This window comes from Sorghum bicolor, chromosome 10 (assembly GCF_000003195.3).
Source record: "Sorghum bicolor cultivar BTx623 chromosome 10, Sorghum_bicolor_NCBIv3, whole genome shotgun sequence".
Lineage (NCBI taxonomy): Eukaryota > Viridiplantae > Streptophyta > Magnoliopsida > Poales > Poaceae > Sorghum > Sorghum bicolor.
Genome location: NC_012879.2, coordinates 6,096,983 through 6,120,952, shown reverse-complemented (window position 1 = coordinate 6,120,952; position 23,970 = coordinate 6,096,983).

Sequence of the window (23,970 nt, the reverse complement as noted above, 5' to 3'; positions counted from 1 at the left end):
TGAAACTTGAAGTATCGTTATGTGACTTGTTAAACTTGTAATTTTTTACAAGTGAAATATGATCTTTGAGTATATTATGTTATGTGAATTGTGAAATATTAATGTCTACGAATTAAATGTGATTTACTTATGCTTTGTTAAATTCTATATTAAATTTGATATTTTCATATAACGGGCTATGGGCCGACCCGAAGCACTATTAGACCTCGTGCTTTTCAGGCCGGACCAGCACGAAAACCGGCCCATAGTCCTTGCCTGCAGGCAGCCACCATGGCCTATGGAGACACGGCCCGATGGCACACGAGCCATACGGGCCCGTGCCCTATCAGACCGTGCCTAGCGGGCCGGACCGGCCCGTTGATCATCTTTATAGGGGTGGGAGATTTATTGATTCTCGTGCAGACAGCATGGGGCCCAAGGGAATATGGCTACACACTGTGGGGGTATAAACCCCTATACCCTTACGGCTAGACTTCAGCCAGGAAGCTTGGCCCACTACGAGACGAGTTCAAGGCTTGATCCGACAGCCCGGAGTTTCGCGCAAGGAAACAAGACGTGGAGATCAAGCAGGATTCTAGTCGGTTAGAATAGGAATTGATATCGAATTATCTATGGCAATTGTAACCGACTAGGATTAGTTTCTAGATCTGTAACCCTGCCCTCCAGACTATATAAGGAGGGGCAAGGGACCCCCCTAGGACATCATATTCTCTCAGCACAGATCAATACAACCAGACGCAGGACGTAGGTATTACGCCAACTCGGCGGCCGAACCTGGATAAAAAGCTTGTCCGTGTCTTGCGTCACCGTTGAGTTCGTAGTTCGCGCACCGTCTACCGATAAACTACTACCGTGGGTATACCCCAAGGTAGACTGCCGACTAGCTTTCGTCGACAGTGGCGCGCCAGGTAGGGGGTGTGCGTGCAACTTTTCCGGCGAACAAGATGGTCACGATCCCAGCTTCCGCGACCGTGCCCGAAGGCCTCACGTTCACCGTCGGCCAGATCACGTGGACGACGTGCAGCGGCGGCTTCGCGACCACGGTTCCGAAAGAGATCCAGATCCAATCTGAGATCACGCCGTCTCCGACCACACGCATGACGGCACCAAGCTCCCGACCACCGTTCCCACTCTACAAGGGAAAGGAGATCGACTGCTCGGACCTCCTCCAAGCGCTCGATCGCGCTGACTCCAAGCTACTCGAAGTCTCCCAACTAATAGATGGAGTTCTGCGCCGGCCCAACCAAGCTGCTCGAGCGGATTTTTCGAAATCCCGCCGGCCAACTCGTGTCGCCACACACGAACGGCTGGGAACGTCCCTGACGATAACCTCAACCCCCTCAGGACGATCCGTCGAGCTCAAAAAGGAAGACTATCCTCGCGGCCTGAACAACTCGGCCTCCGTTTACTCACAGCATGTCCAATCCGTTTTCAGCAAAGCGGGCTGGTCGCCGACAAGGAACAATCGCCACCATGTCAACATGGTGACAATCCGAGAGCTACGGGACGGCCAGGTTTCCAGCACCAACTCAAGCACCGGCTCCGTCCCCACCGAGGTTATAAACACCGAAGACGAGGGCTACGACCTGGATTTTCCTTCACACCCTCCGGGTTTCGACCGATTCCCGATATTCCCCCCCCGGCGAGGGGATATCGTGTTCAATGTCAGCGCCGACGAACCAGCTGTTGACGGAGAAACAGATGACCAGAGGCAACTCCGCGAACAGCGTAACGCCGATCGCGCCCGACGGCGTGCGGACGAGCAACAACAGATGCCACCAAGTAACCTCAACGATGCCTTCGACATGGTCGGGGACCAGCCGGTCTACAAAACGCCAAGCGCCAACGTGGCTGTCGCCATGGCCAACCTGGATCGGCTTCCTGACACCCCCGAGTGCCAGGGAGTCCGGACCAGCATCCGAGCACACCTGATCGCCGCAATGGGACAGACAGCCACTCTGCTCAAGAGAGTCCAGGACGTCTCTTATACGGAAGCCGCCTCCGTCCAGACTAATCGTAGCCGGGCCTCACCCAGCAGGCGTCACCGCAGCCGCTCCCCCGACAACCGTCGAGGGGACTCACGGCGCGACGATGGTGGTCGGGACGCCGATGGCCGCCGCCAGCAGAACCGCGTACGCGGCCAAGAAGAAGAAGATCAACACAGAGATCTCCGCCACAACATCCCTCCCAAAGATGCCCGGGACCGCATCAACAGGCGCGCCGCAGAGAGAGCAGTCCACGAAAACCTGCGCCGCATCGAGTACGATGCGACCCACGGTCCTCCGGGCCTAAGGCAGTTCTCCTCACACCTCCGCCAGGTCGTGTGGCCCCGCGATTTCAAGCTCGAAAAACTTAAAAAATACGACGGCAAGGAAAATCCAGAGAACTGGATCACTCTCTATGAAATCGCCGTCCGATCAGCGGCAGGAGATGAGCACGTCATGGCTAACTACTTCCCCGTAGTCCTCGACCAGGCTGGTCATCAGTGGCTTCTCGGCTTGCCCGAGGACTCCTTCGACTCTTGGGAAGAGTTACGACAGGCTTTCATCGACAACTTCATCGCCACATGCGAGCAGCCCGGAAACAAGTATGACCTTGAAAGGATAAGAGACAGGAAGAATGAACCTCTGCGCGATTACATCCGACGATTCTCGGATATGCGCCTCAAAATCCCGAAGATTTCTCATGACGAGGCCATATCAGCCTTTATCAAGGGCTTGCGTTTCCACGAAGCGCTGAGGAACAAGCTGTTGCGTAAGCGCCCATCAACGGTAGCAGAGCTCCTCGCCACGGCTAAAAATTACGCCGATGCTGATGACGCAGAAAAACTAATCCGAGACGACGCGAGAGGCCCCGACCAGCCTTCTCGGCGAGATGACGGTCGTGGTCGCTACGACAACAGAAATCACCGCCGCTCCGACAACCGCGATCACCGAGAGGGTTGGGATCGGCGGCGCGACAGCGACGACTTCAGAGGAAAGCGCCCTCGTGAATACGACCACGAAGTAAATACGGTCAAACGTCCCAACGGACGACGGGACTACCAAGACGACTACAACAAAACGTTGAAGGGACCGTGCCAGCTACACCCAAAGTCTAACCATACCATGGAAGAGTGCCGCGTCCTCAAAAGTATCTATACACGGCGGGCCGCCCAAGAGGACTCCGCCAAGAAAAATAACAAACGCGACGGGCACGACCACGAAGATGAGGATGAGGACCAAGACAGGGACCCCCGACACCAATACGTCAGCCCCACCGACGTGGTCCACTCCATTTTCGGGGGCAAGGTCTCCACTGAGTCCAAGCGAGAAAGAAAGCTGTTAAAGAGAGCCTGCCTCAACATAGACAGCACGGACGGGCTGGTCGCAGATCCGAAATTTCCCGCCTGGTCCCACAGGGAGATCTCGTTCAGCAGGAAGGACCAGTGGGCCGCTATCCCAGAGCCGGGACGTTTCCCACTGATTCTTGATCCCTGCATCAATAGCATCAGATTCGAGCGCGTGCTCGTGGACGGGGGAAGCTCCATCGACATCCTTTTCCGCAACAGCCTCCCCGCCCTCAAGATATCACCGGCACAACTAAAACCTTACGACGCCCAATTCTGGGGGGTTTTGCCAGGTCAAAGTTCGGTGCCCCTCGGACAGATAACATTGCCTGTCCAATTCGGCACACCCGATCACTTCCGGACGGAGTTCATCAACTTCGTAGTCGCGGATTTCGACGGGACCTACCACGCCATACTGGGCCGCCCATCGCTGACAAAGTTCATGGCAGTCCCGCACTACTCATACCTAGTCCTTAAGATGCCCACGGAGAAGGGTGTCCTAACCATCAGAGGCAACGTCTACACTGCGTACACCTGCGAAGAAGAAAGCTTCAAGATCACCGAGGCAATTGATCTCTCAATCCGCATGGCGGAAATAGCAAACCAAGCCGCACAGCTGCCCCCTGACCAGCTCCGATTACCTGAGCAGGAGACAGCCAGAAAGAATTCGAAATCCAAGGAGCACAAAGAAGTGCAGCTGGTCGAAGGCAACCCCGAGAAGACAGCCCTCATCGGGGCTAACCTGGATCCAAAATAGGAAGACGCGCTCGTCAGGTTTCTAAAGGACAACGTGAGCGTTTTCGCATGGAAACCCGCAGACATGCCCGGTGTCCCACGAAACCTGATCGAGCACTCCTTAAACGTCTCGAAGACCGCAAGACCAATCAAGCAAAAACTGCGACGGTTCGCTCGTGACAAAAAGGAGGCTATTAGGACAGAAATAACACGACTTCTAGCAGCCGGATTCATAAAAGAAGTGTATCATCCCGATTGGCTCGCCAATCCGGTTCTTGTACGCAAAAAGAATAACGAATGGAGAATGTGCGTTGACTACACCGATCTCAACAAACACTGTCCTAAAGATCCTTTTGGTCTTCCTCGCATCGACGAGGTGGTCGACTCAACGGCCGGATGCGAACTACTCTCCTTTCTAGATTGCTACTCTGGTTATCACCAGATCTCGCTAAAGGAAGAAGATCAGATCAAAACATCCTTCATCACACCCTTCGGCGCATACTGTTACACTACCATGTCTTTCGGACTTAAAAACGCCGGGGCCACTTATCAAAGGGCCATCCAGCAATGCCTCCACGACGAGATTCGCGATGACCTTGTCGAGGCCTATGTGGACGACGTGGTCGTAAAAACAAGGGACGCGAGCACCCTAATCGACAACTTAGACCGAACCTTCAAGGCACTCAATAGGTACAAGTGGAACCTCAACCCCAAGAAATGCATTTTCGGCGTTCCTTCCGGTCTACTGCTCGGCAACGTCGTCAGTCGCGACGGCATACGACCAAACCCTTCAAAAGTCAAAGCCGTACTCGACATGCGACCACCGAAGAACGTCAAGGATATTCAGAAGCTAACCGGATGCATGGCCGCCCTCAGTCGTTTCATCTCAAGGCTGGGAGAAAAAGGCCTCCCTTTCTTCAAACTACTGAAAGCGTCAGAAAAATTCTCTTGGACAGAGGAAGCCGACGCTGCGTTCACTGAGCTTAAGACCTTCCTCACTTCACCGCCTGTCCTCGCAGCGCCTCAGCCCAATGAAGACCTACTCCTTTACATTGCTGCAACCGACAGGGTTGTTTCCACGGCAATAGTGGTCGAGCGAGATGAACCAGGTCACGTCTTCAAGGTCCAGAGACCCGTTTACTTCATAAGCGAAGTTTTAAACGAATCCAAGGCTAGGTACCCACAAATACAGAAGCTTATATACGCCATCCTGATAACGTCAAGAAAGCTGAAGCACTACTTCGACGGCCATCGAGTCCTGGTGACAACCAGCTTTCCTCTCGGGGACATCCTGCGCAACAAAGACGCCAATGGCAGAATCGTGAAATGGGCAATGGAATTATGTCCATTTTCCCTAGAGTTCCAGAGTCGCACCACCGTCAAGTCTCAAGCCCTGGTCGATTTCATTGCCGAATGGACGGATCTCAACGAGCCTTCCGTTCCAGATGTCTCAGACCACTGGTCAATGTTCTTTGATGGGTCCTTGAACATCAACGGTGCAGGCGCTGGGATATTGTTCGTATCACCCAACAAGGACAAACTCCGCTACGTCCTTCGGATCCTTTTTCCGGCGTCAAACAATGTCGCCGAATACGAAGCATGCTTACATGGCGTACGACTAGCCGTTGAACTGGGGGTCAAGCGCCTCTATGTCTACGGCGACTCCGCTTTGGTCATCAACCAGCTCAACAAGGAGTGGGACGCAACCCACGAGAAGATGGATCTCTACTGCAAAGAAATTCGCAAATGGGAAACTAACTTCTATGGCATAGAGTACATCCACGTGGTCCGGGATAAGAACCAAGCAGCAGATGCGTTGTCAAAGTTAGGCTCGTCTCGGGCCCAAATCCCGCGGGGTATTTTCGTCCAGGACATCCATGAGCCGAGCGTAAGCTCCCCCCTGGTCGACAAGCAACCCACCGAGGCAATGCTCATAGATGACGCCACTCCGACAACCGGTGGGCGTGACTGGCGTATCCCGTTCATCAAATACATCTCAGACGGGACAGGCTTTCAGGACAAAACAGAGAACGAGCGTCTCATCCGACGATCAAAGAACTACATCCTGGTCGACGGAAAACTCATGCGGAAAAACGCAAGCTCCGAAGTACTGCTCAAGTGCATACCCCAAGATGATGGTATCAAGCTCTTGGAGGACATACACGCCGGATCCTGCGGCAACCACGCCGCATCTAGAACGCTGGTCGGAAAGGCTTTCCGAGCAGGTTTTTATTGGCCAACCGCGGTCAGCGACGCAGAAAAACTGGTTCGGCATTGCGAAGGATGTCAGTTTTTCGCTAAGAGGACCCACGTACCTGCCCATGAAATTCAAACCATCCCGTCGTCTTGGCCCTTTGCTTGCTGGGGGCTTGACATGATCGGACCATTTAAACCAGCCCCGGGCAATTTCAAGTTTGTCTTCGTGTTAATCGACAAGTTCTCCAAGTGGATTGAATACATGCCCCTGGTCAAGGCAACCTCCGAGAAGGCTGTGGAGTTCCTCAATCAAATCATACACAGATTCGGCATCCTGAACAGCATAATCACCGACCTGGGCACTCAGTTTACTGGCACCACTTTTTGGGATTTCTGCGATGACAGAGGCATAGTCATAAAATATGTGTCAGTGGCACATCCACGTGCCAACGGTCAAGTTGAACGTGCTAACGGAATGATCGTTGATGCCCTAAAGAAAAGGTTGTACACCGAAAACGACAGAGCACCCGGTCGATGGATGAAAGAATTGACGGCAGTGGTCTGGGGCCTCCGAACTCAGACCAGTCGAAACACAGGGGTGTCTCCCTACTTCATGGTGTACGGTGCAGAGGCGGTCCTCCCGTCTGACATACACTTCGGATCTCCTAGAATCGAGCACTTCGACCAGGCGACCGCCGACAACGCCAGAGGACTCGAAATCAATTGCATGGAGGAAAAGCGTTTAGTTTCGTGTCTCCGAACAGCAAAATATCTCGCAGCAGTCAGGCGATACTACAACAGGAATGTCAAGGACCGTTCTTTCGTGGTCGGCGATCTGGTGCTTCGATGGAAAACAAGCCAGGAGGGAATGCACAAGCTATCCACTCCGTGGGAAGGACCCTTCGTGGTGACCGAGGTCACACGACCTACGTCCTACAGATTGGCATACCCAGACGGAACACGAGTGCCTAACTCTTGGCACATCGACAAACTGCGACGTTTCTATCCATAAAGATTTTTAATGACTTTCTTTTGTAAGTATCTTATAATTTTTGATAATGAAATTCTCTATTTTTTGGCCCATACCTTGTCACACACAGCACTCGGCAAAACTCCTGCAACGGATGCTCTTAGCGACAACCAAGACAAATACGGTGACACGTCACTCAGATATTCTTACAGCGCTCAAAACAACAGTCATGACAAAAAGCAAACTTTATTACAAACTTTACATACAAAGTTTACAATAAATACCCTGACGGGCAGACACTAGTCTATTCCTACAGACTACTTTATTGGCCTAGCTGCTCGGGCTGATCACCCGCATGGCCCTGCTGCCCGGACGAAGGGGTCGGGGCCACCGGCGCCTGGCTGGTCGAGACCGCAGGCATCGACCGCCCATCTCCCGCAACGGACGCGCCCGACAACTCCCTGGCCGACCTATCTGAGCTCGGCTGGTCTGGAGGAGTGGCCGTTCCGCACAGATTGATGTCGCCGATCACTGTCGACGACAAGTCCAGCAGACTACCCCGAAGTTCGTCCGCTTCCTGTGGGCCGACTTCCTTCGGGTACCCCTTCTCCAGCCTGCTCAAGTCGACCAGGGGGTAGTGGGCGCGCACCATGCTGAGGACGTGCGCGCCGGCAAACTCCCCGGCGTCCTTCACAAACTGCTGGAGCCAGTCCCACGCCCGTTGCGCCTTCTCGACCGGGGTCAACTGCGACGCGCGGGGCTGGCTCTCCGGGAGCTCAGGACTGATCAGGTCCAGGACCGGGGACACTCCTTTCCAGATCCTGCAACAGTTGACCTTCCAGGAGTCCCGGTCCTTGATCAGGTCATCCAGGTGCTTTTTGGTGTTCACCTTGAGCACTGCAAACGAAACGAAACGTTACTTTCGGCATACCAGACAAATAAAGGGGCAGGCAGCAACCAGCAAGGCGGCACCCATTACCAGATAGCTCCCGGTCTTTTCGACCCAATTCCTCTTCTGCTCGCCGCCCGGACTCCAGCACACCGGCGAGCTGTTGGCTGAGCTGCTCCTTCTCTTGTCGGAGGCTCGCCACCTCCTCCTCCAAATCTGCGTGAATCCTAAACTGGTCAGCAAAGCAAACTATACAAGCACGCGAAGCTGCTCGGAGCGTGTGACTAACCTTCTTGCAGCCGGTACTGGTCGGCCAAACGACGAGCGAGGTCGAGACGACGCTCCTTTTCGGCACTCATCTCGACCACCTTCTCCCCGACCTCCGCCCGCAACCGGTCTACCTCCGCGGCAAGGGCCTTGTTCTCGGCCACGACGCCTTCTATCTGGTCAAAGCACCGTTTCCGGTACTTCGCCGTTTTCATTACGTCCTACAAAGCAAGCATATAACGACCATGCAAGACAAGGCAAAAGAATGCGCAGCAGCACAAAAAGCCGCTTACCTTGACTTCGTCGACGAGGCGCTTGGCTGCGCGCTCCACCCTGGCGGCCTCTTCGGACTCGGCGAGCTCCTCATGCCCGATAAAGTGATCCCCGCGTTGGCGCCACACATACACGTGTTGGCGGCCATCACGGGGACGACCCTCGATCTCTTCCACCTCGTCATCGGAGGCCGCCCGGGTTTCCTCCTCCTGGGCTGCGTCACCCCCGGTGGTGGTCCCAGGCATCACTGGCCCTTGGACCAGACCTGGGGAGCCTGCAGCCGAAGAGGCTCCTGCTCGGGGCGGCGGGGGGACTTCACTCCCCCCGGCAGGAGGAGCGGTCGGAGATCTTCCCTTCCCTGAGGAGTCAGTTGGGGGAGCCTCTCCAGCCCTGGTCGGGCTGCTTGTTGTAGTCGGCGCCGCGCTCGGGAGCCCCTCGGTGCTCCCAGGCGCGACTGCAGCTGTTGGCTGCTCTGTGGTCTGGGGGGCCGCATCCCCAGAACCGCGGGCAGGCTCGCCCGTTCCCTGGCTGGCAGTTTGGCCAGGGTCGACATCCGATGCCGCACTACAGGAACAAAAGTTAAAAAAAAAAGAGGAGTCCAAAATACGTAAGTCGAACACTTACAGGTCTGACCGACGATGGGTCGCGGTGAACCTCCTCCTCGCCCGGCCGGTCGGCACCTGTGCCCCCATCTCGACAACTTGCGGGGCAGCGGCGCCGCTGGCCACTCGATCAGTGGCGACCGGCGCAGTGTCTGGGCGGCTCCGAGGCCGTCGGACCAACGACGGCGCAGCCTCCTCGTCGTCGTCGTCGTCGACGACGATCCGCACGAGCCGACGACGCTTCGGCGCTTGGCTGCTCTCCGCCGGTAGGTCTGCCGGCAGCTCCGGTGTCGGCAAGGGATCTGCCGGCAATGGCCTTTTCCCCGCTACCCTCTCCTCGGAGGTCGGGACGGGGCGGGCTCGGTCTTCCTCACTGCTGGTGTAATGAGTACACCGAGCAGCGTCCTCCTCTGGCGGGACCTCTCCCGCAGGATTTTCCATCCCCGGCGCCAGTGATACATACACCGCGCACCGGTCGACATCACCGACCTGCAAAAGCAACAGAGATGAGTCAACTGCAGACGATATACGAATGCTCAAACAGAATCTGCTACATACCTTTGGTGCTGGTCGTCCTAACTTGAAGGCTTGCACCCGATCACTGCCACGGATGAAGCCCCCATCCGCGAAGTTAAACAGCTCGTTCAACAGCTGTTGTACCTCCGCTTTCTCCAAGATCTCCGACCGCATCCTGGTCGGGTCTGCGCTTCCGGCATACTCGTACGCCGAGTGCACCCTCTTCTGGCAGGGCATCACCCGGCGGCAAATGAAGTTGCCGACCACGCCAAGCCCATCCAGGCGCGACCAGTCGATCAGCTTCATCAGATCCGCCACTTGACCGTCGAACTCTGGGCGGTCGGTCCAGCTCGTCCTCTTCTCGGGAATGTATCCCACGTCGCAGAACGTGGAGCTGCCCGGTTCCTCCCTGACGTAGAACCACTTCCTGTACCATTCGGTCAAGGAAGTGTTCCATGGGCAGTGCAGGTAGCGGTTCTTCATCCCATCACGAAGGTTGAGGTATACTCCACCTGCAACCTTGGAGCCTCCAACTGCTCCCTTCTTCCTCAAGCAGAAAAGGTACCGGAAAAGATCGAAGTGCGGCTCTATGCCAACATAGGCCTCGCACAGGTGGATGAAGGTGGAAATAAGGAGAATTGAGTTCGGGTGCAGATTGCAAATCCCGATCTCATAGTACAAAAGAAGACCTTGAAGAAAAGGATGAACAGGAACACCAAAGCCTCTCTTAACGAAATCCTCAAAAACGACGATCTCACCGGCGCGAGGGTCGGGGTAGCTCTCCCCCTCCGGTGCCCTCCAGCCGCCGAGCTCTGCGCCGTGCAGAAGCCCCATATCGACGAGGTCACCAAGAGATTTTGTGGTGCTGCGAGACTTCTTCCACTCCTTGGCCATCAGTTCGGCCCTCTTCCTGGAGTCGCTCTTCGCCATTAGAGGTGCGAATGTGGGCTGGAGTTAGGAAGATGCAGGAGATTGGAGAAGATGAGAGCGGAAGGTTTGAAGGCAATGGCAGGCGAAGCGGTACAGGCGGTCCTATTAGGCCCTTATAAACCCGCGACCCCACCTCTCCCACTTCCTGTATTCTCGGGAAGTGGGCAGGCCATGCGGCGGACGCGGCGTTTCGGTTTACAATGATTATAGACAATTAATGCGGCGGAGTTTTCGTACCAATTGATGGTTTCCTTTTCTCAAACCATGCAAAGAGCGGTTGTACAGTTGCCAGGTGCAGCTTTTCATGCATCCGTCTGACATGTCGTCAGGAGACCCCGTCACGTCAACTTTAACTGGAAAGATCTTTTCAAAAGTAAGAAGACACATACGCCAGTGAGTCAACAATCCGGGGACTGCACCGACCACCGAGCACTCGACGCTCGGGGACTGGTCGCCCAGTCTATCAGCTCGGAACTTCAAGGACTGCACCGACCACCGAGCACTCGACGCTCGGGGACTGGTCGCCCAGTCTATCAGCTCGGAACTTCAAGGACTGCACCGACCACCGAGCACTCGACGCTCGGGGACTGGTCGCTCAGTCTATCAGCTCAAAGCTTTAAAGCATGCACCGACCACTGAGCACTCGACGCTCGGGGACTGGTCGTACAGTATAGCAACATATAATTCTAAGAAGCACACTAAGTGCTTGGGGACTGGTCGATCGGTCTTTTCAATTGCAGACGAGCATGACATGCTCGGGGACTGGTAAAATTCAATTTTTTAGACCTTGCTACAAGGCTCATACTTCGCCTTCCAGCAAGCTCGGGGACTACATCGGTACGATGCATCTAGCGATGCATCTCAGTCTCAAAACTACTTTGGGGAATTTTCTTTTGACCCTGGCACTACGTGCCTACGTCACCTACTACCAGGCTCGGGGACTAAGTGGGCACACTTCACCTAGCGGTGAATTTGCTTGCTTTTTTGATGCTTTTACCTTTCAAAAAGGTAAAGTGGGCACACTTCACCAGGAAAGAAATTTTTTTTAGAGCACCATGCATTCTTCGAACAACCTGTTTCTTCGATGGCAATGTTGATCAACTGTCTCTCGAGTTGGTCAAGGAACCGTTGCAACTGTTTGGGCGATTTTCCCACTTATTGAAGACGACAAGCCTTGCTGATCGAAGAAGCTCAAGACGGTGTGTTGCATCACAATACATGGTGCTCGGGGACTAGCTGTGGGGGTATAAACCCCTATACCCTTACGGCTAGACTTCAGCCAGGAAGCTTGGCCCACTACGAGACGAGTTCAAGGCTTGATCCGACAGCCCGGAGTTTCGCGCAAGGAAACAAGACGTGGAGATCAAGCAGGATTCTAGTCGGTTAGAATAGGAATTGATATCGAATTATCTATGGCAATTGTAACCGACTAGGATTAGTTTCTAGATCTGTAACCCTGCCCTCCAGACTATATAAGGAGGGGCAAGGGACCCCCCTAGGACATCATATTCTCTCAGCACAGATCAATACAACCAGACGCAGGACGTAGGTATTACGCCAACTCGGCGGCCGAACCTGGATAAAAAGCTTGTCCGTGTCTTGCGTCACCGTCGAGTTCGTAGTTCGCGCACCGTCTACCGATAAACTACTACCGTGGGTATACCCCAAGGTAGACTGCCGACTAGCTTTCGTCGACACACACGATGCCGATTTTTTTTCACCCTGCAGCAGGCTGCAGCAACCCTGCGATTCACTGCCGCCGCCCCGACCAATTGGGGCCTTGTTTAGTTCCCAGAAAATTTTACAAAATTTTTCAGATTCCTCGTCACATCGAATCTTTAGACGCATGCATGGAGTATTAAATATAGACGAAAATAAAAACTAATTGCACAGTTTGGTCGAAATTAACGAGACAAATCTTTTGACCCTAGTTAGTTCATGATTGGACAATATTTGTCAAATACAAACGAAAGTGTCACTATTCGTATTTTGCAAAAAAATTTGAAAGTAAACAAGGCCTGGATCAAGGCAGGGGCTGTTTGTCTCATCAATGTAACTTAATGACTTACCACCTAAGTAAAATATTAATAGATGAACTAATTAATGAGAAAAAAAAGAGTAAAAATAGATGAAATTATTTCTTCTAAAGGAAATGAAGTCTTCTCTTGCAACGGGATATGAAGAAACTGCGATTTTATAATTAATAGTAAATCAGCAGTTTCTATCGCCCGTGATGGCTTGCCGTGCTCGCTCGTGCTGCCGCTGCACGAGCTCGCTCGCCCCACCGCTGCGCACACTCACTTCGCAGCTCCACGGCTCGTGCACTCGCCCGTCATTGCATATTTGCATCCGCTCGCTCGCACTGCCGCTACATGCACTCGATGACCGGTATGCCGCCGCTCGCCCATGAGAGCCCTACTCGGCGTCGCTGCAGGAGTCTTGTTCGTGTGCCTCTGTGTTGGTCGTGCCATCCATACAGGTTGCAGCCAGGCTACACGGTGAGGACAAGCACGAGCTAATGCCCGGTGATGGAGCCAGACTCACCGATGACCCGGGAGGCCTTGCGGCGACCGGATTGGTCAGCCCTCCTGCTTGGCTTTCACAATACCTACAATTTATTTTCACTATTTTACATAGTTTTGCTTTAAAAATCACTGTATTTTAGAAAATATAGTGATGATTCAGGATTAGTATCAAGTCCTAAGCATTTTAAATACTTTTATCATAGCATATTATTTATTCCTAAGTTTAAATAAAACAATTATGAGGTAATATCAATCAAAGTATGGCTATCCAAACCGGTTTTAACTAAGCAGCAAAAATACTTCGTACATATATCGTACATGTATTATTTAAAACGGCTTTTCTACAGGTTGTGTTAAAAATAGGATCAACATGCATTAAAGGGAATATGTTAGACTTGCCTTCGTCGACATCGTCAACAAGCTCCTGCTGGCAGTTCAGGATCCTCGGTATCGAACTCGTGGTACTCGTCTCCGACATCCTCGTTCTCCGGCTCGTTCACTCCGTCAGCTAAAATACGTGACAAACGACACAGGCAACAAACACAGATAATCACATAAATTCAAATGAGCTCTAAAAATCATAAAACTTATATGGGAGACAGATCATGATTAGATGAATTTAGAAAAAAAGAATCGTTAGAATCGAACTTAGCGTGTGGTATCTGTGAAATGTCCAAAATTTAATCACGTGAAAACGGCTAATGCGTGATTAAGGAATGGGTGCACACGTGGGCATTGCCTTGGTTGGTAGTGCATGTCGCATGTTGTGCATATACTATTTGATGGAGTTATTGCTTATGGCTCACACATGCATATGAAGGAAGAGAGAGAAGCCAGTAAGGATCATGAGTGCTCTTCCTGCTTCACGCATGTTGTACGTCGTGGCTAAGCTCGTGGAGCTCTGAGACGGGACTCGGCACAGGCAATGCAAGGAAAGATCTAGGAAAAAGACCACATCGAGACAGAGGAGAGCAATGGGATGCTCATGAGCTGCTCACCTCGTCCCGTGACGATAGTCTGCGTACTACCGTATATGGTATACGTGAGGTGAGAGCAAGCTGAGCGTGCTACTCTGGGTGTTGAAAGAGAGCATCCCAGTGTGCCTTTTTATAGACCAGATAAGTGAGACTGTGCCATCAGTGTTCAGCTTCTTGCCATTTAATCATGTTGTTGTGGTGTCATGTCTACGTAGGATGATGGGACGACGCTGCAGGTGGACGGTGGATTCTCGATATGCAAATGGACGGTGCCTAGTTATCATGGCCTTGCATGTATAGTGCATACAGATTGACGGTGACTAATTATCATGGTCTTGCATGCATGGTGCATACTTGGTTGGCTTGTCTTGCATGTATGGATTGGCTATATCCAAGTGTGTGTGGGCACTGCTATGTTTGCTGCTATTATTACCACGTGCGTGCATCTTTAAGCTGTTTGTGAGTGTACGAGCTGCGGGTACTTGTTATTATTTATGCGCGAAAAATATGAATGTTCTCCAGTTATATGTTGCGTCTTGCTATCTTTTTATACGGTAAAAGAGGAGAACGAGAGAAAAATGGGACCCGTAATTTTTTAATATGAATTTTCGGGATGTTATACATGGTGGTGAGGATAAGCACGAGCTAATGCCTGATGATGGCGCCAGGCTCACCGATGACCAGGAAAGCCTTTGTGACGGCCGGATTGGTCGGTCGGCCCCCTGCTTGCCTTGGTGGCGTACGACCGCCTCCCCACCATTGTACGTTTCTCCTGTATTTGTTTGTGCACGTTCTTGAAGAAGAGGAAACCATAGGAGAAAGATAGAGTTGGCGATAGAGAAGATTAAGATTTATTGTACGAAGATACTTGCATTGAAAAAAGTAGTTTTTATAGATAATTTTTTATTAATATAGCTGCTATAAAAACTAGTATATGTTTAGTTTCAAGTATCGAGACTACCCGTACCCTAATCGCATGGGTCATTGGGCTTGGGCCAGAGTTCGCCTTCATCCTCTGCCAAAAAGGTGAGTGGGGTCGTATGACGTGTAGGGACGGCGCGGCCACTCATGGTGTCCGGATGTGAACGAGGCAATGCCAGAGCCCGCCACTGTTGGGCGTAGCGTCAGGTACGTCCGTGGTGCGCCGGCAGTAGAGGTTGTGCCGTCGTGGTGCCATGTCTGGTCTGGACACCGGACTGCGGGCACTGGCGACGGTACCGCGTGATTCTTCGGCATCGTGCGTGCAGTGGTGCATCCGGGCCCGAGGTCCGCGGGCGTTTTCTGTTTCCCCAAACACGAACCACCACCGGCGCTTTGGACTCGATCGTTGCCGCATACGTGAAAACCAAAAAGTTTTCCAAATTTCCTTGTTTATTTCGAGGTGAAATCAAAAAAGATTTCCAGATTTCCCGTCATATTGATTTCCAGATTTCCAAAACTCGATCGTTGCCTTGTTTATTTCACCCCGAAAACCAAAAAGTTTTCCAGATTTCCCGTCATATCGAATCTTTCAACACATACATGAAACATTAAATATAGACGAAAATAAAAATTAATTGCACAGTTTACCTGTAAATCACGAGACGAATCTTTTGATACTAGTTAGTCTATAATTGAACAATATTTGCCACAAACAAACGAAAGTGGTACAGTACCGAAATCCGAAAATTTTTCGGAACTAAACAAGGCCTGACTGGAGCTCGAGACCCTGAGCATAAAGCTAGACATGTGGCGCCCATGCAATAGTAGCTGGTCGGTTGTTTGTTTCCCCGTAGCTAGGAATCCAATCTCCAAGCTGTCAAGCATCCATCCCCATCACTCGCTAATCCTCCCTTTTTCGATAAGCACTTGGATAGGTTCAGCATGTATAGTATGATGGGCCTTGATCACAGAAGCATGTGTTCGTTCGTTAAATAAGGTCATACGATTCGACGCATAACAGCATAGAAGAAGATCAACGCATAATATACTGCTCGGCAGGAGCAGGCACCGCAGTCCGCACACGCAGAGCGCGGCACTCGGCAGAGCATGTGGGCGGGCACCGGCGGCCAGTATTCCTCTGAAGAGCCTGCCTGTCCACCCAGCGCGGGTGGCAGCGCCGCGGCTTGCCATCCAGCGCCCTTTCTGCCAGTCCGTGCCAGGCCTCTGCCAGTCCGCGCGGTAGCATGCTTTTCGAGCTTTCGACGGAACACAAGGCCACAAACACCACGCGCCCGCCGTGCGTGGCGTTGCTCCGGTCCGCACCCCGCGAGTAACCGTGGAGAGAACTGATCGGGGAAAAAAGTCAGTCCGTGTGTGTGTGTGTGCAGGTGCGCGGCGTGGCAAAAAGCCATCGCCAGCAAAGGCCTGCGGCTAGTTCTCACCGTAGCAAAGGACATCAGAATCGCTCTTCTCATAGAGTCATAGTACTCGATCCACCACTATTCACACAATGCCATGAAATACCACTCCTATGCAAAAAGCACTTCTTGCCCTTTCTGTACGCGCTAAGAAAAGGACATCCAACTCCCTTTTTCTTGAAAGTTAAAAACACCTGCGCCTCCTCCGCCTGCGGAAGGGGGTCCATGGCCGCCACCTCCACGGCTCCACCCCCCTGCCGCGCGCCATGCATGTTGACGATCGACACGCGAACACCGCCTCCGCGGCTACCACGGCGTCGCAGGCCGTTCCTAGATGAACCACCCCGCGAACGGGCGGAAGAAGACCGGCGCGGACGCCGGCACGCGCAGCCACTTGGCGTTGGCGACACGGTCCAGCGTGCGGGTGGCGGCCACGGCGCAGACGTGACGGGCCACGCACCTCAAGACGGAACACATCGTAGCAGGTTTCCATACACAGGCCTTGTTTAGTTACTAAAAAATTTTTCAAATTCACCGTCACATCGAATCTTTAAACGCATGCATAAAGTATTAAATATAGACAAAAATAAAAAGTAATTGCACATTTTGGTCAGAATTGACGAGACGAATCTTTTGAGTATAGTTAGTTCATAATTAGACAATATTTGTCAAATACAATAAAAATGCTACAATGTCAATTTTTCAATTTTTTTTGGAACTAAACAACAGTAGTGTCTCTCTTCTTGACTAATTAACGACTTTGACACCTGGGGTGGGGTCGTGAGTCACCGATGAGGAGAAAGAAACAAATCCACTATTGGTTTTACGTCAAGCAATACGTGGAGTAACTCCCAATATAGGAGTAAAAACAAGACGTAATAAAAAAGGATCGACGTGGAAAGTTCCGATTGAAATAAGATCTAAACAAGGAAGAGCACTTGCCATTCATTGATTATTAGAAGCATCCCAAAAGCGTCTGGGTCGAAATATGGCTTTCAAATTAAGTTCCGAATTAGTAGATGCTGCCAAAGGGAGTGGGGGTGCCATACGCAAAAAAAGAAGCGACTCATAGAATGGGCGCAGCCCGCACCGAAACAGTGCTTTACTCCTAGATGTCCAGTCAACTGCTGCGCCTCAACGCATTTCGGGGAGAACCAGCTAGCTTTGGGTTCGAGTGGCATTTCACCCCTAACCACAACTCATTTAAAACCCAAACAAAATGACACCCAGTGGTGAAGCCAGGTCTAAATTTACGGTGGTGCACAGCTAAAGAGACATTCATTGTTTAGTAGAAATACATTGTGAAAAATTGTCTAGCTAGTGAAAAAAAAAATCTTACCGTGGTGCATTGGCACAAGGCAAGCTGTACGTAGCTTCGCCACTGATGACACCTGCTTAATTCCATTCCCAGCAGAGGTACAGATTAAAACCGAGCTAAGTACATGTGATGTATGTATGAACAACAGTTGAAGTGGTTCAAATGACAGAAAAAAGAGAGTACATTAGTCCTTGTTCACCACAGCTTGATGTTCACCACGTGCGCATAGCTATCCTTTCTTTGTTTCATCAGCTCAAGCAGAAACGGCTTCATCAGGGGTCGCCAGATGCATGGCTCGTCTGATCTCACCGGGACACTTCCAAACTTATTCTAGTTTCCGCCCGCCAAGAGGGGGCACATCAGACTTCTGGGGTAGTACTGTGATTAACTAACTAAGATAAAGATAGTAGAAATTAACGATAAAACATATCATTTCCAGCTTCAATAAATCAACAATGTTTTTCTCTCACAATAAATTAGCAAACATTATTTTATGCCATAGCAGTTATCTTTGATCAACCAGCAGATCTGAGTTATATAGTCATCGGCCTAGTAGTACTTGCCTTCAGACTAGTAATTAGTGCTGATACTTAATTTATTAGAGCAAGACAAAAATAGTTTATGAACTAGATCAAACATGACATTGGTTATGAAAGTTTGTTGCATTCATGCCATGATGCATTGTTTTTATATGCGTGCAAAAAAAAATTATCAAATGCGTTTAGTGCGATTCGATTCAAAATCTTGCAGGAAGAGTTGCTCCTTTCTTTGTTTCATCAGCTCAAGCAGAAACGGCTTCATAAGGGAGGGGGTCGCCAGATGCATGGCTCGTCTGATCTCACCGGGACACTTCCAAACATATTCTAGTTTCCGCCCTCCAAGAGGGGGGCACATCAGACTTCTGTGATTAACTAAGGGCTTATTTGACACAACTTAACTTCACTAGTAAAGCTGTTTTTTTAGAAAATAGTTTTATGAGTGACTTTCTAGATAAAGTTGAGCTGTTTTGGGAAAAGTGTTTGGCAAAATAGCTTCACCAACTACTTCATGCATAGTTGAGAGAGAGAAATGAGAGAGAGAGTTGTAATAAGCTACTTCTTTCAGCTTCATCCAAACTTATGTCTTTGCGAGAGGAGGGGAAAAACAAGTTTCACCCATGAAGCTGTTTTGAAAATAAGTGTTTGGTAAAAAAAAAACAGTGAGCTGTTGTGAGCTGTACCAAACAGGCCCTAACTAAGATAAAGATTTCCCTCAAAAAAGAAACTAATTAAGATAAAGATAGTAGAAATGAACGATAGAACATATATTTCCAGCTTCAATAAATCAGTGTTTTCCTCTCACAATAAATCAACAAACATTATTTTAGGCCATAGCAATTATCTTTGATCAACCAGCAGATCTGAGTTATATAGTCATCGTCCTAGTACTAGTAGTACTTGCCTTCAGACTAGTAATTAGTGCTGATACTTAATTTATTAGAGCAAGACAAAAATAGTTTATGAACTAGATCAAACATGACATTGTTTACGAAAGTTTGTTGCATTCATGCCATCATGCATTTGTTTTTATATGCGTGCAAAAAAAATCAAATGCGTTTAGTGCGATTCGATTCAAAATCTTTTTTTTTTAAAAAAAAAGTTACAAATCTATTACAAAAGGGAATGTTTAAAAGAATAAAACTCTCCTTGGGCTAGTTTCCAGCCCAAATCCATCCCTTCTGCGTGGGCCAAGCCCAGCCCACCGGTCTCCTCCCTCCCTAGTCCCTCCCCACTCCCGCCCGGGCCGAATGGCCGAAGGCCCGCGACGGCCTTTCGCACCCCCTCCCTCTCTCTCACTGACAAGCGGGCCCCGGTCGTCAGCTCTCATCTCCCTCCCTCTGCTCTAATTTCCTCCCGACGGGAACAACGGAGCCGCCGCCCCCGCCCCGCCACCCCACGTCGCGGCAGCACCCCGGCTCGGACACCGCCCTCCCGCTCGGGTCCCACCCCGGGCACGGATATCCACGCCGCCATCTCTCCTCCTCGGTCTCCGTGCCTCTACTGCATCGGTCTCCGCGCCGCTCCCGCCTCGGGCCTTGTTTAGTTCACCTTGAAAACCAAAAAGTTTTCAAGATTCTCCATCACATCGAATGTTGTGGCACATGCATGAAATATTAAATATAGACGAAAATAAAAACTAATTATACAGTTTAGTTGTAAATCACGGAACGAATCTTTTTATCCTAGTTAGTCCATGATTGGATAATATTTGTCACAAACAAACGAAAGTGCTACAGTACCGAAAACTTTTCACTTTTCGGAACTTAAGAAGGCCTCGGTCGATCTCCGTGCCGCTTCCGCCTCGGGCTCCGTGTCGCTACCGCCACGGTAAATTTGGCGGGTCCTCGGATTCCTCTGTCAAGGTCGACCGACACGATGCCGCCTGTAGCTCCGTGTCGCCATCCTCGCCTCGCCCTCTTCTTATCATAGTTTTAAATCTCCCTCTATAGCTGCCGCTATAGCCCGCTATAGCCTTTTGAGGCAGGGTACCGTTATTTGTGGTCATGTATAATTTAGCCGCTATATCCCGCTGTAGCTCGATTTAGCTCTGCTATTAGCTGTTTTAGACATAAACCGCTAAACACCTTAACCCGCTATTTAAAACCTTGCTTCTTATACGCCTCCTCCCTTCTCTGCGCCAAACCAGCGGCTCTTGCCGGCAGCGCCATTGCAGCGGCACGGCACCTCCACTCCTCTCCCGCTTCCTCTAGGCTGTAGCTGCACGGTGAGCACCCAGGTCCCTTCTGCGACCCTCCTGTCCCGAGCCGGCGAGTCGAGCAGGCCGGCGCGGACACCCCGCGCTCTCACACCCGGCACCCTCCTCCGCGCTCATCTCTAGCTGCACGGCGAGCAGCCATGCACCCGCAGGACACGCCGCGCGCCGTCCCGTTCCCGACCGAATCGGGCGCGCCGTGCGCCATTGCCGGGCACAGCTGCAACACGCACACGCCGCAAGCGCGCTAGCAACCCTTCCAGCACGCGCGCGCGCAACGCCGCGGGAGCGGAGCGAGCAGCTGTTTTCTGTCCGTTCGTTGTTAGCTTGATGGCGTCACCTGATGTCATGCTGGTGCTATAGGGCCGCTTTCCTTCGTGTTTGGGGTGGCGCCGCGGCCCAGCCACGATGGGCTCTCGTGGACTCGTCACCATCTTCGTGGTCTGGGCCGTACACCGCCGGGCCTCGCTCGCATATGCGACAGTGCAGTCGGAGGCCCAGAAGTATCGTTTCCAACTGTCACGCTGTAGGGAGCAAACCGTCGAGGAAGTCTTGCTCTTTAATTAGGCCAATCCCAACAGGAAGGAATTCATGTTATGAGACTACACGCTCACTGGTAGAGTAGAGGCTCATAAGGAGCATTCTTTTTTACTACTGTAGTATTTTACTAACCTTCTCTCCACCTACACCAATGCTATGATAATGCTATAATATAGCTGCAGCAGTATGATCGAACTTGGTGGTCGGTGTGCTTTTTCTTAAACCCCAAAGATGTCTCTCATCTTAATAAAAAACTAACGGTTAGCGCCTTTCCACCTCAAATTCTCACTTCACTCTGCTCCTTTTCTCGCCTCCCCCCTTCGCTGCCGTTCCTTACTAAGTGCTGTTTATCTCCCGCATTTTTCTCTTACTTTTCTGAGTTTTCCTGTTAATCTGTTATATGTAATTGTCCCTGTAACAGCGACAGGTGACAGATGGCACTAACACAACAAATATATAGTGCTTCTAGCTAGACTTTAAAGATCTTGGTGCCTGGAGTGAGAGACATATATAGACTAGACGTGTATCGTGGGGGACGTACGGGCATGCATACAATAGACTAATAGAGCAACCTTGCTCGATCATGTAGCGCGCCGTGAGTGCATGATTGGCTTGAATACTGACAACGGAAACTTATACATGATTCCATAAAAAGGTAGCAGCTTTAGCACAACGGCTGTGCCAGTAGTACGTGATTAAGTGATTTCGTGGGGTGAAAAGGTCGCACGCCCACGCATCCTCCTCGACTCGACGGCTCCACCACACTAGAAAAAACGCCTGAACCCTCCCGGGTGACTCGATGACAGTTATGTTTCTGAAAGATTCTGGCCTTTAAGCATCGGTCAAGTTAAACAACAAACAGGTCAAGCAATGGCCGATGCATTTTGTTTGTGCTGCACCCTCTCATATTTTTTTTTCTCTTCTGACAATGAGACCACAAGATATGACGGCGGATGGCACCTACATGGCGGCCTCTGCTTATGGCGCGATGTTTCTAAGGTCATCTGTGCCGCTTGGCGCTATGCACATTTGGAAGACCTCTACTCCACCAAAGATTTGCTTTTTTTTGGCTAGTCATGCATGGCCGATGTTGGACGGTCGAGCGGAGGTTTCGGCATGGCTTACAAGATTTGGCCACCTGCAGCATATGCGAACAAGAGATCGAATCGATGGACCATATCTTGATTGGCTGTTGCTTCAGCCGTGAGGTTTGGGATTATTGGCTTAGGAAGCTCCATCTAGATGGTACTATCGTCTTTTAGGAGGAACCATCCTTGTAGTGGTGGCTTCGCTGCAGAAAGCTTGTCCCAAAAGCCATAGGACGCGGCTTCAACTCCCTTTTCTTCCTAATCGGGTGGATGATTTGGAAGGAAAGGAACGCACGGACCTTCAGCGGGGTCACAACGTCACCTGCTGCGATGCTAGATTTGTTTCAGGAAGAAGTCGAAACAAGGATAGACAGAGCAAATTGAAACAACGGAACAATGGCGCACAATGTTGTAAAACCACACGGTCCACACCACTTGGAAGCAACAACTGCTTTGTGCTTACCATAGTGAACCATCCTGTCTCATTCCTTCCAACAGCCTGTGCACCAATCTTTGCTTTTGTTCCACTAATTATTCCGTCGTTTTGTTCCTTCAAATAATTATGAAGAGAAAAAGAACTACAACAAAATTAAACTCTTATAATCCCCTTTCAGGTTGCTTTTGATAAGAAAAGACAGCGATCCACTCAGACCAAAAAGAAATAACAGTCCACTATACCTAACCACCCACAAGATTAACCATACCCAGACAAAGAAGAAAAATATGAAAAAAAACTCGACACACTCCCGAGCATTGTGCTTAACAATAAGACTTTCTCATGCAAGTTAAGAAAATCTATGAACCCTGCCCCATCCATACATAGTGTCACCGTAGCTTCTATGAGACTAGGCTAACCTTAGACCTGTGATTTAACAGGGCTTGAACCTAGATCACAAGGGTGCGACGGAGGACTGCTAGCTAGCATGAAATGAAATATGATAAGAAACTATTGTTCTACACAGAACGTACATACCGTTTAGGGTTGAAGCAGCACGCGCCCCTCCACTCTTCCCTTGACGAAGCCTTCAAGGATAAGGGATGGTAAAACTATAGATGGCAACGAGCACATTACCCGCGGGTGCAAAATATATAGACCCGCACTCGCGGGTTGAATTTCAAACCCGCACCCGCATCCGCAACCCGCCACGGGTAGAAGTCTACACCCACGCCCATACCCGCGGGCACAAAATACCCGCGAGCGTACCCATAAAACCGTATAATAATAAATCAATAATACATGCATAGATTATAGAAAAGAGTTTAAGTATGAAAATCAAAACTACCTAGCATTATACCAACATAAAAATAGTTCTCTTATATATAAATAGATATGAGGGAGAAAATTATAAAACTATGTTGCTTTCTTTATATATAGTATAAGAAGAGACCTACGTATTATGAGGTTGAGCGGGTTTGCGGGCACGGGTACAAGTTTTCTATGCCCACAAGATTTTACCCGTTGGGTTCAACTATAAACCCGCACCTGCACCCGCGGGCACAAAGTTGTACCCGTACCCTCACCCTACCGGGTTTTTACTCGCGGGCATTGCCGTCTTTAGGTAAAACAAAGGGGCAAAAGATTGAAACATATTGTGGTTTTAGTTGTGCGTGTGGGAGAGCTGCCTAGACCGGACAACCGATTTGTGGTCAGGTGCCTAGACAGGCAGCACGTGTGAGAGCGTGATCCAAACATGACGTCATAACGGTTGAATAATCGTCGACAACT